A 13,043-nucleotide genomic window follows, 5' to 3' on the forward strand; every position below is an offset into this window, starting at 1 on the left:
CGAGAGGAGCAGGGGGAGGAGCCCCGGAGTCCGGGCGGAGCTCGGGCAGCCTCCGACTCCGCCCCCTGCCCAACAGGAACTGGCTCCTCCGCCTGTCACAAAGCGACAGGTCCGTTAGGGGGCGTGTTCATCGCTTGGGCGCCCACCAATAGGGGCGCGGGTGGAGGCGGGGCTTGGCCCAACGGTCCACCCGCTCCCCGCTTCCTCCCAGCCTCGCGCCCATTCGCCGGGAGCGGCGGAGCTGCTGGGATTTGGCTTCATTGTCAGTTGAAAGACGCGGTTCTGAGCGCGTGTGCGGTCTGTGAGGAAGGGCGCTAGGTGGCTCTGCTGGCTTCACCGAGCTGAGCCGGGCTGAGGGGTTGGGAGGTGGTCTAGTGCAGCGAGGCAGACCCCGTCAAACTCGGTTAAAGGGCGCTCAGAGCGCACGGCAGGCCGGCCTCCCGGCCGCCGAAGATTGCTCGCGCGGTCTCTGCTGTAGTGACTTTTAACCCGCTGGGCGCTGAGTGGGCGCCACGTGACCGGGCGCGCAGGCGCACTGCACGGCTCCGGCGCGTGGGTCCCGCCGGTGGAGCTTCGCTCCGGTGCCGCCCAGCCCCGGCGCAGGTGATCCCACCCCGGGTGCCACCTGTCCGGCGTGCCCGGCCCGGCTTCTGCATCGGCGGCCTCCCTGGAGCCCAACCATCGTAACGAAGCCAGCTGGGAAGTTAAAGGAGAACGGATCGAGTTCTTAAGCCAGCCGAGCAGACAAAAATGCGACCCTCCCTCCACCTTCCCCCCCCACACACACCCTGTATTTTCCAATCCAAGAGTAATTAACATCGTGTTCGCTTTAAAGGCAAAGGCTGGAATTCATTGTGAAAGGCCACGTGCATTCCATCCAACCAGTGGGACGAGTGAAGTTTCCCTGGGCCGCCAGCCTCGTCAGGACACCTCTGCACACCCTCCTCCCAAATAACGCATCCTTCACCGGGAGACGGAACGCACACCCTCCTCCCAAAAAACGCATCCTTCACCGGGAGACGGAACGCGCGGCGCGAGGAGCGGACGCGGTCCTAATGGGGAGCCTAGAATCGCTCCGATCCCACCGAGGACGGCAATCAAGGCTCAATAAATAGATTACTTGTTCATTTAGCTTCAGTTAGCTGCCCATCTATGGTGTCTGAGCTCTAACGGCAGTTGTTTTCTGAATGATTTTTCACGGCAATTGTCGGAAATGTATTCTCAAAGATAGAATGAACGCGTGCCTGAGTTTGAGGTTGTTCTTTGAAACCAGTGGATCTAGGTCCTCTTTTAACCTGCTACGTGGTTAACTTTTGTTTCCATACAAAAAGTGTCTCCTTTAAGGAATTAAAAGGTTTCCAGAATTAGCCTTAACCAACTTAACAGCCAACATTTATTGGACATCTAACTTTTAACGAGAATTATGATAGAATATTAACATATCATTTCTGTACAGAAAAAAGGTGGCATGTTCTTCCTCAGAGCCCAGACAGAACATGGTAAAATGTCAGCATTTATTTAACCTAAAATACCAAGCTAAAGTTTTAATTTCCTTAGGATAGTTCTATTTTTACTGTTGTAGGTACACACATATATTGTTATACTTTATCTTTTTACTGTCTTTTTTTGGCTGTTTTAATAGCTACAGGCCTTGGTTCTAGTCCCCAATTATTAGTAGCCATGTAACATTGGACAGATTACTTGCTTAGACTACCCTTCCTAACACTCAGTCAATTGTAAATATTTAGTGAATTTACCTGAAAACACTTGGGAAATTGCTAATAAACACATACCATCGCAGGGCCATGGTAAAGATATGTAAGCCAGGGGCTAATGGCTCAAGCCTATAAACCTAGCTACTCAGGAGGGTAAGACCCTAAGGATCTCATTTTGAAGGAAGTCTGGGCAGGGAAGTCTGTAAGACTCTCATCTCCAATTAAGTCACAGAAAAAGCCAGAAGTGGTGCTATGGTTCAAATGGTAGCCTGCTAACCTTGAACAAAAGAAGCTCAGGGACAGTTCTCAGGCTGAGTTCAAGCCTGAGGACTGGGGGAAAAAAAAGGTAATATGAAATGCCTTTGATTCTTGATTTTTATTTAACAAATAATTACTGAGCTCCTGTGTGCTACCCATTGCACAGCACTAGATGCACTGGGAAGTGGGGAGACATGGTTCCAGCACACAGTGTTTCAGCCAGCTTTAAGGAACTGAACAGTGCCTGAATCATTGCAAGGCTAAGTACCAAAAGATGATGAAACAAACTCTGTGGATGAAGATCTGCAGGGAATTTACTTAAAAAAATAGGAAACAGCCGGGTGCCCGTGGCTCACTCCTATAATCCTAGCTACTCAGGAGGCTGAGATCTGAGGATCGCAGTTCAAAGCCAGCCCAAGCAGGAAAGTCCATGAAATTCTTATCTCCAATAAACCACTCAGAAAACTGGAAATGACACAGTGGCTTAAGTGGTAGAGCACTAACCTTGAGCTGAAGAGCTGAAGGACAGCACTCAGGCCCAGATGTCAAGCCCATGACCAACCACCCACTCCACCCTGCCCCCCCCCCAAAAAAATAGGAAACATTACCCAAGGAAGCAGCATTAGGGATGATGGTGAATGGACTAGGGGAAGAATGGAAAAAGGCCCAGTCAGAGAGAAGCACATGCAAAGGCCATGCTATATAGTTGCAACACAGACAGTAGGACATTGTAGGAAAAAGGTCATACATACTAAGAGGGTTTTGCTTCATTTTAACTTGAAATACTGGGAGGCCATTAAAGGTTTTAAGCTGATTGGTGTGTGTATGTGTGTGTGTGTGTATGTATGTGATCAGAGTTGATATGGAGTAAGAGTTGTATATCTGAAGAAGATTACTGAGCTGCGATGTAGAAAGCACTTCAGTGAGGGATTAGTAAGATAGCCTTAGTCTACCAGAGATTTCAGATATTTCTTTTTTCTTTTTGTGCTGGCAAAAAAAGAACGTGAACTCAGGGCCTTAAGCTCTTGCCTGGCTTTTTCTACTCAAGGCTGGTGTTTTCTCACTTGAGCCACATTTCTACTTGTGGCTTTTCACTGGTTAGCTAAAGAGTCTCAAGGATTTGTTTGCTGGAGCTGACTTTGAACAGAGATTCTCAAAGAACCTCCTGAGTAGCTAAGACTATAGACATGAGCCACTGGCATTGGTCAGAAGTTACTTTTGTGAAGAATGCATAACTGTCTGGCCATGAAGAAACAAATCGCAGCATTATGAATTCTCAACTGCCAAACTATCAACATAGAAAAAAATATTTTCCAGTTTGTGCATGAGGCTTCGATGTGTTTGCTTGCTGTCCATAAACTTTTTAACTTGCTAGGTGCCTATAATAACCACACTGAGTTCAAATCTCTAGGGAGTCAGTTAAACATTAGGAGTACAACCACTAGAGTGGTTTGACAGAGATCTAGCTCTGCTTATGGGATTCTTAGGAAAGTCATTTAGGCTGAAATAAATAAGGGATAAATGAGGGATAAGTAGAAGTTCACCAGACAATTCAGGAATAGAAACTTCCGAGCAGGATTGAGATTTTCAAGTTAATATACAAAGGTGAGTATTCATGAGAGTGTATTGAGAGATTAGCCAAAAGGGAGATAAAAGTGAGATTATCCAAGGACAGGTTTTCTATCTGGCTATTCTAAACAGCTGGGAGCCATTGAAGCATTTTGAACAATAACAAGATCAGCAGTGTGAAGGATAAACTGAAAATGGTGAGAGAAGCAAGGAGACCAGTAAGAGAGCATTTGCAAAAGTTTAGATAAGAGAATGAGGTGTCAACTCTGGACTAGTGAAGTCCAGAGAGAAAAGGACTGGAAGAAATATTGAGAAGGCAGAGTCCAGACTTAACTCCTTAACACACCTGATCTTGTCTGATCATGAAAGAACATAGGACCCAGACATAGTAGTAGGATTCACAACTGTGGTAGGACAAGGTGAAGGCAATAAAAGATAGGAAGAATTGGGAGTTTCTGGCCTGGCCTGACCATTTGGGTAGGAAATGGTGTCTCAGAAATAGGGAACAGTTGTGGAGGTAAGATAATCAGGTCACTTTTAGATATTTCATGTTTTCAGTCCCTCTACGATCTATCTCCAAGAGGAGGTGGCTCAGGAGGAAAACTTTTTTTTTTCTAGGACTCTACAAGCTGGGCTATAGCTCAGTGATAACATGCTTGTAAGACCCTGAGTTCAATTTTGAGAATCAGAAAAGACAAAAAAATATTGGGGACTCCATGAGCATGGATTAAGTTTTTGGGAATCAAAATGAGGTAAGAGATAAGGAGAGGGTCCTAAGGGACTCTCAAATTAAGAAGATAATAGATGTGCCTAATAGAGACCAAAATGTAGCAACCCAGAAAGAAAGAAGAGTGATGTCAGCATGAAGACATGTCACCAGCAACCAAGTGGCATGTGACTGAAGAGTGCCTTTTTTTTTTGCCAGTACTGGGGCTTGAGGTCATGGTCTGGATGCCATCCCTTAACTTTTTGCTCAAGCTTGGCACTCTACCACTTGAGCCACAGCTCTACTTTTGGCTTTTTGCTGGCTAACTGGAGATAGGATTCTTACAGACTTTCCTCTCCAAGATCCTCAGATCTCAGCCTCCTGAGTAGCTAGGATTACAAATGAAAGCCACGGTGCTTGGCTGTACCTTACTTTGGCAACTAAAAGTTCACCAAATTTTGTGAAATTGTTGGGCAGAAGCCAGATGGTGAAGAGGAATCAAGGAGCAAAGGATGTGGAGGGTACAGACTCTTCTTTGAAAAAATCTGGCTTCAAAAACAGGGAGGACCAAGTCAAATCCAATGCTGATCCATAGGTTCTGGGATTTCCCACTGTGACCAATGCGAGGTTTCAGTGACCATAAATGTCTCAGAAGTGACCAGTGTGTGAGAGAGGGTTTCACCCTGCTTAGAGAAGCAGAAACAGCATGGCACATAGCCTTGCACTGGATAAGGTGCACTGGAGCTCTCATATAGTTGGTATTACAAATAGTGGACTAATAGCATAACACTGTGGAAAAAATAGGCATATAAAGAAACTTCCAATGAACATATCCCATAGTGAATGCTCTGCAAAGTATTTCAGTGATTTGAGTTCAACCAGCATATTCCAAATACATTTGACCTTGGGCACCTTTTCTTTATCATTCCAATGAACAGAATATGAAGCACCTGCCATCCCAAAACATAGTTTGGAAAAATGCATGAGGGTATGGTTGGTACTTTACGTTCAGCTCTCAGAATAGGAAGCACCTTTCCTATGTAGGAGGACACAGGTGGCTGAAAGTTGGGTTCTGAGTTAGAGCTAGCTAAGTAGGTCAAGTGACCCTAGACAAGTCACTCCTGTATGCATTCCCACATGTAAAATATGGAGCCACATTGCTTTAAGTTTCAGGCTCTGCTGCTAGTCTAAAGGCATTCAGAAAAAGTTTAAGGTTCAGCACAGGGCCCTCACCTGTCCCCACATTGCTCCAATCCCAGCTTTAGGCCTGACAGGTGCATAGCAGCAAGTAATTATTGAATGGTTACATACATTTGAATCAGCTATGATACCAGAGTTGTATTTTATTTGGTCCTAAATGAAGTTAACCTGGGGCTGGGAAGGTGGCTCAGTGGTAGAGCACTTGCCTTGCATGCATGAGGCCCTGGGTTCGATTCCTCAGCACCACATAAGCAAAAAGAAAAAAGCTGGAAGTGGCGCTGTGGCTCAAGTGGTAGAGCGCTAGCCTTGAGCTGAAGAGCTGAGGGATAGTGCCCCGGCCCAAAGTTCAGGCCCCACGACCAGACCCAAAAAAAACAAAACAAAACCAAATGAACTTAACCTGTTTTCCCAAGTGGCTGAGTTCCCCATAGGAATAAGTTTTTAAAAATTTAGTGAAGAATTCATGAAGGCTGTGATTCATATTATTGCAAAGCTAGGCAACAGTTAAGCACTGGAGGGGCTTACCTATAATTTACAATCCAACAGAACTGGATTTTGCAACTATTTTCTGTAAAGGGACACGCTGTAAATATTGCCAACTTTGTGGGTCATACTGTCTTGGGCTACAAATCAATTCTGCTATTGCAGCATGCCAGCAGTCACACACATGCAAAGGAAGGAATCTGGCTGCTCTACAATAAATATAGACGCTCCTGCAGGCCAGTTTGTTGAGCCTGTGGGAGGAGAATCCAGTATGAAGCAGTGGCATTCTCTTTCCTGAGAAGAGTAAGAACTTGTGTCCTGGTATCAGCAAGGATGTTTTAATGGACTTGTGGCTTAGCCTTAAAGAGTAGGGAGAGTTTTGATGAGTAAAGTTTGTGAAGTAGAAAGGGTGCATTAGAAACCACACAGGCCAGGCATCAGTGGCTCACACTCAGGAGGCTGAGATCTGAGTCAGCCAGGGCATGAAAGCCCATAGGGTCTTATCTCCAATTAAACACCTCCAAAGACACCAGAAGTGGAGTGCTAGCCTCAAGCAAAAAGCCCAAGGATTGGAATCAAAAAAAAAAGGAAGAAACAGGAAGAAGGAGAAGGGAGAAAAGGAGGAGGAGGAAGGAAGAGAGAGGAAGAGCAGGCAGGGACACAGGTAGCTGAGAGTTCAAATATATTGTCATATTCGCTGTCTTCATTTGTGCTCTCTCCCCTGCCCCCTTGTCTCTGTCTCTGTCTCTGTCTCTCTGTCTCTGTCTCTCTCTCTCTCTCTCTGTGTCTCTCTGTGTGTGTTCCAATACTGTACAGGGACTTGAATTCAGGGCCCAGGTACTGTCCTTTAGCTTTTTTGTTCAAGGCTGGCACTCTACCCCTAGAGCCACAGCTCCACTTCCAGCATTTTTAGTAGTTAATTGAAATACGACTTCCATGGGCTTTCCTGCCCAGGCTGGCTTTGAACCAAGATCTTCAGATCTCAGCCTCCTGAGTAGCTAGGATTACAGGTATGAGCCACTGGCACCCAGCTCATTTACTACTATTGAAACTAAGAGTTCAGTTTTAGATTGCAGACTTATTTTCTATCTTTGTCCTTCTGAAATTTCACATTTCTGTGTTTGTTATCTTGTGTCTTCCAAAGAAGGAAGGAGTATCAATTAAGCATACATTTGGCTAAAAGTAACAGGCATAAAGAATAGTGGCTTAAACAAGTAGAGGCTTATTTACTCCCATAACTGAAAACCTAAGAATGGTGATTGCCAGCATTGGTTCAGTCACCCAACAATGCCATCAAGGTTCACTGCCTTTACAGTGTGCACTGAATAGTTGGTTGTCAGCTCTACAGTAACTTCTCCTGGCTCCTTTATATTGCCAAGACAGAGCTGTGACCTCCCCTTCCCAGGTCCTCTTCTCTGTACAATTCATTGTCCAGGTCCTCTTCTCTGTACACACATTGGAGTGTGTCTATGAGAGGAACTCAGATAATATCTGGAAATTAAGAAAGATAGGTACTTTCAATGAGAAGAGCAAGAATAAGCAAATGTAAAATATACAGGATTCTTTTGATCATATAAGAATCACCTGCATAGTTGTAGACAAAAACAGGTTGTGGAAACTTTGTGAGATTATTGAGGTTAAAGATGTTTTTTCTTTTTTTGTGGGGGAGGAGGTTATGGTGGTAAAGGAATCCAGTATCAAGCAAAGAATGTTGAAATGGAAGGCCACAAATTTGGTGTTCACTCTGCTGCTTAAGCCACACCAACTCTTTTTGCTTTCATTTATTTTTATTTTTTTGTGGTGTGTGTGGGCAGCCTGGGGCTTGAACTCAGGTCTTGGGAGCTATCCCTGAGCTTTTTGGCTCAAGGCTAGTGCTCTGCCACTTGAGCCACAGCTCTACTTTTTGGAAGTTCATTGGAGATAAGAGTCTCATATACTTTCCTGCCCTGGATGGCATCAAAGTGAGGTCCTCAGATCTAAACTTTCTGAGTAATTAGGATTACAGGCATGAGCTATCAGTGTCTGGCACGCTTTCAGTTATTTTTCAGATATAGTCTCATTTTTGCCAGAGGCAAGCCTTGAACTTTGATTCTCCTGAACTCAATTTCTCCACCATACCTAGGTCCAAGATTGATGTTTTAGAAGTCTATTTCTCTGACCCTGAACTTTAGACAGAAACTTTCCTTATCTTTGTTCCTTAAGATTTTCAACCATTCCTAAATGATTATTTACCTTTATATTTTATTTATCCTTATAAATCACTTATTCTTGAAATACTTAAATTATCTGTTTTCCCAATAATATAATATGCTCAACTCACTCTGCCATTTGAACAATGCCTCCAGCCATTTTTGTTTTCATTAAATTTAGATACAGTCTTATTATTTTTGCCCAGGCTGGCCTTTGTCCAGATCATAATCCTTTGCTTATACGTCCTGCTATAGCTGGGATGATACCCAGCTTTTCCTGTTGAGATGGTATTTTGTCAATTTTTTTTTGTTCAGGCTGGCCTTGAGCTGTGATCCTCTTGATATCAACCTCCTGCATAGCTGAGATGACATGTGTCACCATATATACTTATTGAGACAGGTGTTACACAGAACTTTTACCTGAGCTGACCTTAAAGTGTGATGCTCCTGATCTCAGCCTCCTGAGTAGCTAAAATTATGGGTGTGAGTCATAGAACAATACTTGCATCATTATTTTAACTGAGCTAATATAGTTCCAGATACCACATATCTACTCAAGGCAAAAGATTAGAAGAAGAGGAGATGCCAATCACACATATCCTTTTCTTTTTCAGAAGAATAAATGATTTCAAACAGCTATTTTAACAGACTTTCTTTTAGGTCTCATTGGCAGCACAGTCTCCCATTATTATATTGACTTTATATTGCTCCAGAGCTATATCTTCATTTCTTCAGACATGCCTAGCCTTTTTGACGCTTAAACAAAAATACTAAAATTGGGTTTCAGTGGCCCCAATTGTCCTGACTTATATCACATGCCAACAAGAAGAGAAACATTGGCTTAAACCACCATAGGGCATGAGTTGAGTCAAATCTTACTTGTAGGGAAACTGAAAATGTTACAGAAAGGGAGCAAGGAGAATGCTAGGGAGGAAAGGATAACTACCATTTTTTGGCTGGAATATTTTGGCCAAGAGGTAAATAGCAGAACATAGTTATTTATACTAAATGTGCCTATTAGATAAAATTTACACCAAGATTGAAGAATGTCCAAAACAAACATTTTAAGTTGTGTGTGTGTGTGTGTGTGCGTGCATGTGCGTACAACTAAAAGCCCAAAAGTAGAGCTTTGGGTCAAGTGGTAGAGTGCCAACCTTGAGCAAAGAACCCTAAGCAAGAGATGGAGGTCCTAAGTTCAAGTCTCAGTACTGGCACACACACACACACACACACACACACACACACACACACACACAACCCCATGCCTCTCAGCAAAGAAAAACTAAAAGCAGGAAATAAAACACTTGGCTATAAAATGCTGGCAAAAGGTCTCAGCCTCAGTTTGGCCTGCAACTGGTGGTGACTGTTTCCTATGTTATCTGGGACCTTCCAGGGGTGGGGCTAGCTGCAGGAAGTAGTCTTTGGGGGCAGGCCCTAGGGACTATATCTTATCCTGCTTTTCTTTACTGCTTCCTACCTGCCTGGGAGTGAGCTACCCTTCTCTGTGCACTTCTGCACCCTTCAAGGCCAGCCTTGCTTCAGGCCCACAATTTAGAGCCAACCAACAAGTACCTAAACTAACAGGTCAAAGTAACTAATTCCTCCCTTTATGTCTTTGCAGGGCATTTGGTCACAACTGTGGAAAGCTAATACATTTACCCAGGCAGGCAGCAAGTAGGGTGGCCCCCTGAGCTAGAGCCTTTTTTTAATTAGTTAATTTTATTTTCCAGGGACTGGGATTTTGAACTCAGGGCTTCACACTTGCTAGAACTGGAACCAGAGCATGGCTTTTTCTGAACTGGTACAAACTTGGGAGCCAAGACTTTTTAAGCTGGTGTTTGGTAATACTTTTATTATTGTTGTTTTATTTTGTATTATGCAGAGATGGTACATTCATGGTGAAGACCTATCCATTCTGCCATCCTTCCCCCTTCTTTCCATAGGACATCATTTTTTTGCTTTCCTTTTGTATGTTCAATATTCTCTATGGGAATGTCAGCACATTATTGTTTCAGTTCTCTTTTTGAGTTCTATCCACTTCTTTCCATCCTGATATTTTTTAAAAAACATTTATCCTCAAGATTCTCACATCAATGCATAGAGAACCTTCTCATTCCTCTTTCTTTTTTTTTTTTTTGTCGGTCATGGGGCTTGAACTCTGGGCCTGGGCGCTGTCCCTCAGCTCTTCAGCTCAAGGCGAGCGCTCTACCACTTGAGCTACAGCACCACTTCCGGTTTTCTGGTGGTTTATTGGAGATAGGAGTCTCAAGGTCTTTCCTGCCCAGGCTGGCTTTGAACCGCGATCCTCAGATCTCAGCCTCCTGAGTAGCTAGGATTACAGGCGTGAGCCACCAGCGCCCGGCTCATTCCTCTTTCTTGTTTCATAGTATTTCAGAAAGTGAACCATAATCCAGTCAGTCTTCATTAGTCAATGTTTGCCTGTTAGAGTCTTGTGTTATTATAAACAAGGACTATAATGAGCAAACTTAAACAAGAGTATTTTTTTTCCCAAGGAAGAAATTCCATATTCCAATTCACCATTAGTGACATTGGGTATACATAGATCCATTTGCAATTTCCACAGATAAATTCTTTTCCATGTGAGATTGCAACAACTGCATTTCTAGAATGCATTTTACCCATAATGTGTGGGAGTCCATTTCCTAGGGATCGCCAACAGAGTACGTTAACAACCTGCTAACAAGTGAAGTGGTTTTAATTTGCATTTCCTTTCTGAATGGGGCTGAGGATGCTTTAATTTGTAAGACAGCCTTTTCACATCTGCAATAAGGCAGAATTACCATCACTGACTGTGTATTCTTAAGCATAATTATTGAAAGAGTATAATCCAATATTATGGATACTATCATTACGTATAGTTTTCAAGTTGCTCAGAAAATGAGGTCACCTATATTAAATTCATACAAATCTTTTCTTTAAAAAAAACCCCCACCACTCCTTTTCTGTAAAAATACAGCATATCCTCTAGGTTATCTGTTCTAGATCATGTACTTCATTAAAGTACTTTTGAAATAATGAAGAGATTTTTTTTATGGTGCATTACAAAATTGAGAGAGATGGTTTCTGAAGATAAAGTAATCTAGAAAACACTTTCCCTGATAGAAATATATTTGTTTCAATGTTAGGAAGTTTTGTACCTTCCTGGTGTGAGACTGAACTATCTCTTTCTGAGAGTTTTATAGAGCAGATGAACAAATAGGTTACCTTAGTAAATAATGTTTTCTTCACATGTTTCAACTAAAATTACAATTCTCTAGATGCTTCATTATCACCTATGCTTATACATTTGATTTTTTAGTTTTTAATATTAATCCAAGCAACTCTTAGAATCAGTAACTGAATTATATTTGTAAGAAAATGGACTGAATGATGTTCTCTTGTGTGGACCATAAAGTAAATCAGAGTGAAATTCAGAGCAGAACTTTATAAAATATGAAGTGTATAGAACATTAAGATTTTTACCCTATAGGAGTCAAGAAAACAGGAAACTTGAAATTAAGACACTTTCTGAATTAGCATGAGAATTTAATAGAAATTACACTTCAGAAATATACATTAGGAAAACTCACTACTTCTTATAAGTTGTTAATATCGCAAATGTTTATTTATTTGTATTTTTCTTTATTATTTTGCTCATTCTGGAGCTTGAGTTCTGAGCCTGGGCTCTATCTCTGAACTTTTGTGCTCAACGCTGGTGCACTACCATTTGAGCCACAGCTCTACTTCCAGATTTTTGTGGTTATTTGGAGACAAGAATCTCAGACTTTTCTGTCTGGGCTGGCATTGAACCATGATCCTCACATCTCAGCTAGGGTTACAGATGTGAGCCACCTGATTCCAGCTCTCAAATGTTTAATTTTGAATTTAGGTACAATACATAATATAATGTAGGAATTTATTCCACTTAGTAATTACATAGAACAAATTCATTTACTAAGGAATTAAAGGGGATTTTGTTGGTTATTAAATTAGTGACACAATGAAGAATGGAGGCCACAGTAGCTGGAAGTTGTAAAATAGGAAATCACATTATAATTTTGATAATAAAAACAAAATTAAAAGGAGTTGAGGGGACTTATTAATTTAAAAATCTAAAACATCTAGAGCATTGTAAATGAACTTATGACTGGGATGTTAATTCTACTTCTGATCTTGTAGGGTTCTTTCATTTAAATACACACACTTCCAAAGTGAGCATTAGTGTGATATTCTTACCCTTTTAAAGAATAGAAGTATATTTGGATTTCTGGGTAATGGGGTTTACTGAAAGGATACAAAAAGGAGTCAGAGAGAGATGAATATCTCTGCAGCTGCACAGCAGATCTTGTAGAAGAGAGGACACAGAAGTTCCTAGGGGTTTAATGGAACTTTTCACACCCCAGGTGACTTCTTAGCTTCCCTGAACAGTAGTTTGTTGCACTAACACATGAACTAGATGTTGAGTTCCCCATCTGTCTTGGTGCCTGTGATTCTCTCTTGTCTTCCCTTTCCATTCTTCTCTTTCTCTTAGGATCCTTACTTGAACTTTCTCTTGGTTCTTAGAATTGGGGGCAGAGGTGAGAGGGCTGCTTGCTTATTAATTTCCCTCTCTTGAACATTTAACTGTTTTTTTTTAATGAATAGACCAACTTGTTGGCATCTTGATGTTGAATTTTGAGTGCCTTAAAACTATGAAGAAGTAAGTTTCTGTTGGATAAACCACTCACTTTTTTGATGGTCTATTACAGCAGTCTAAATGGACAGAGCAGAGTCTATGTGATTAATGTATTTTTCTTTATATGACTTTCTCCAGCATATTCCCCCCCTTTCTTTTGAAATTGTGAGATCTGATAAAATTTAGCAACTCTTAGCTGGGTGCTGATGTCTCACACCTGTAATCCTAGCTACTCAGAAAGCTGAGAT

Source organism: Dipodomys spectabilis, unplaced genomic scaffold, assembly GCF_019054845.1.
Source record: "Dipodomys spectabilis isolate Male_0828 unplaced genomic scaffold, ASM1905484v1 ptg000365l, whole genome shotgun sequence".
NCBI classification, from domain to species: Eukaryota; Metazoa; Chordata; class Mammalia; order Rodentia; family Heteromyidae; genus Dipodomys; species Dipodomys spectabilis.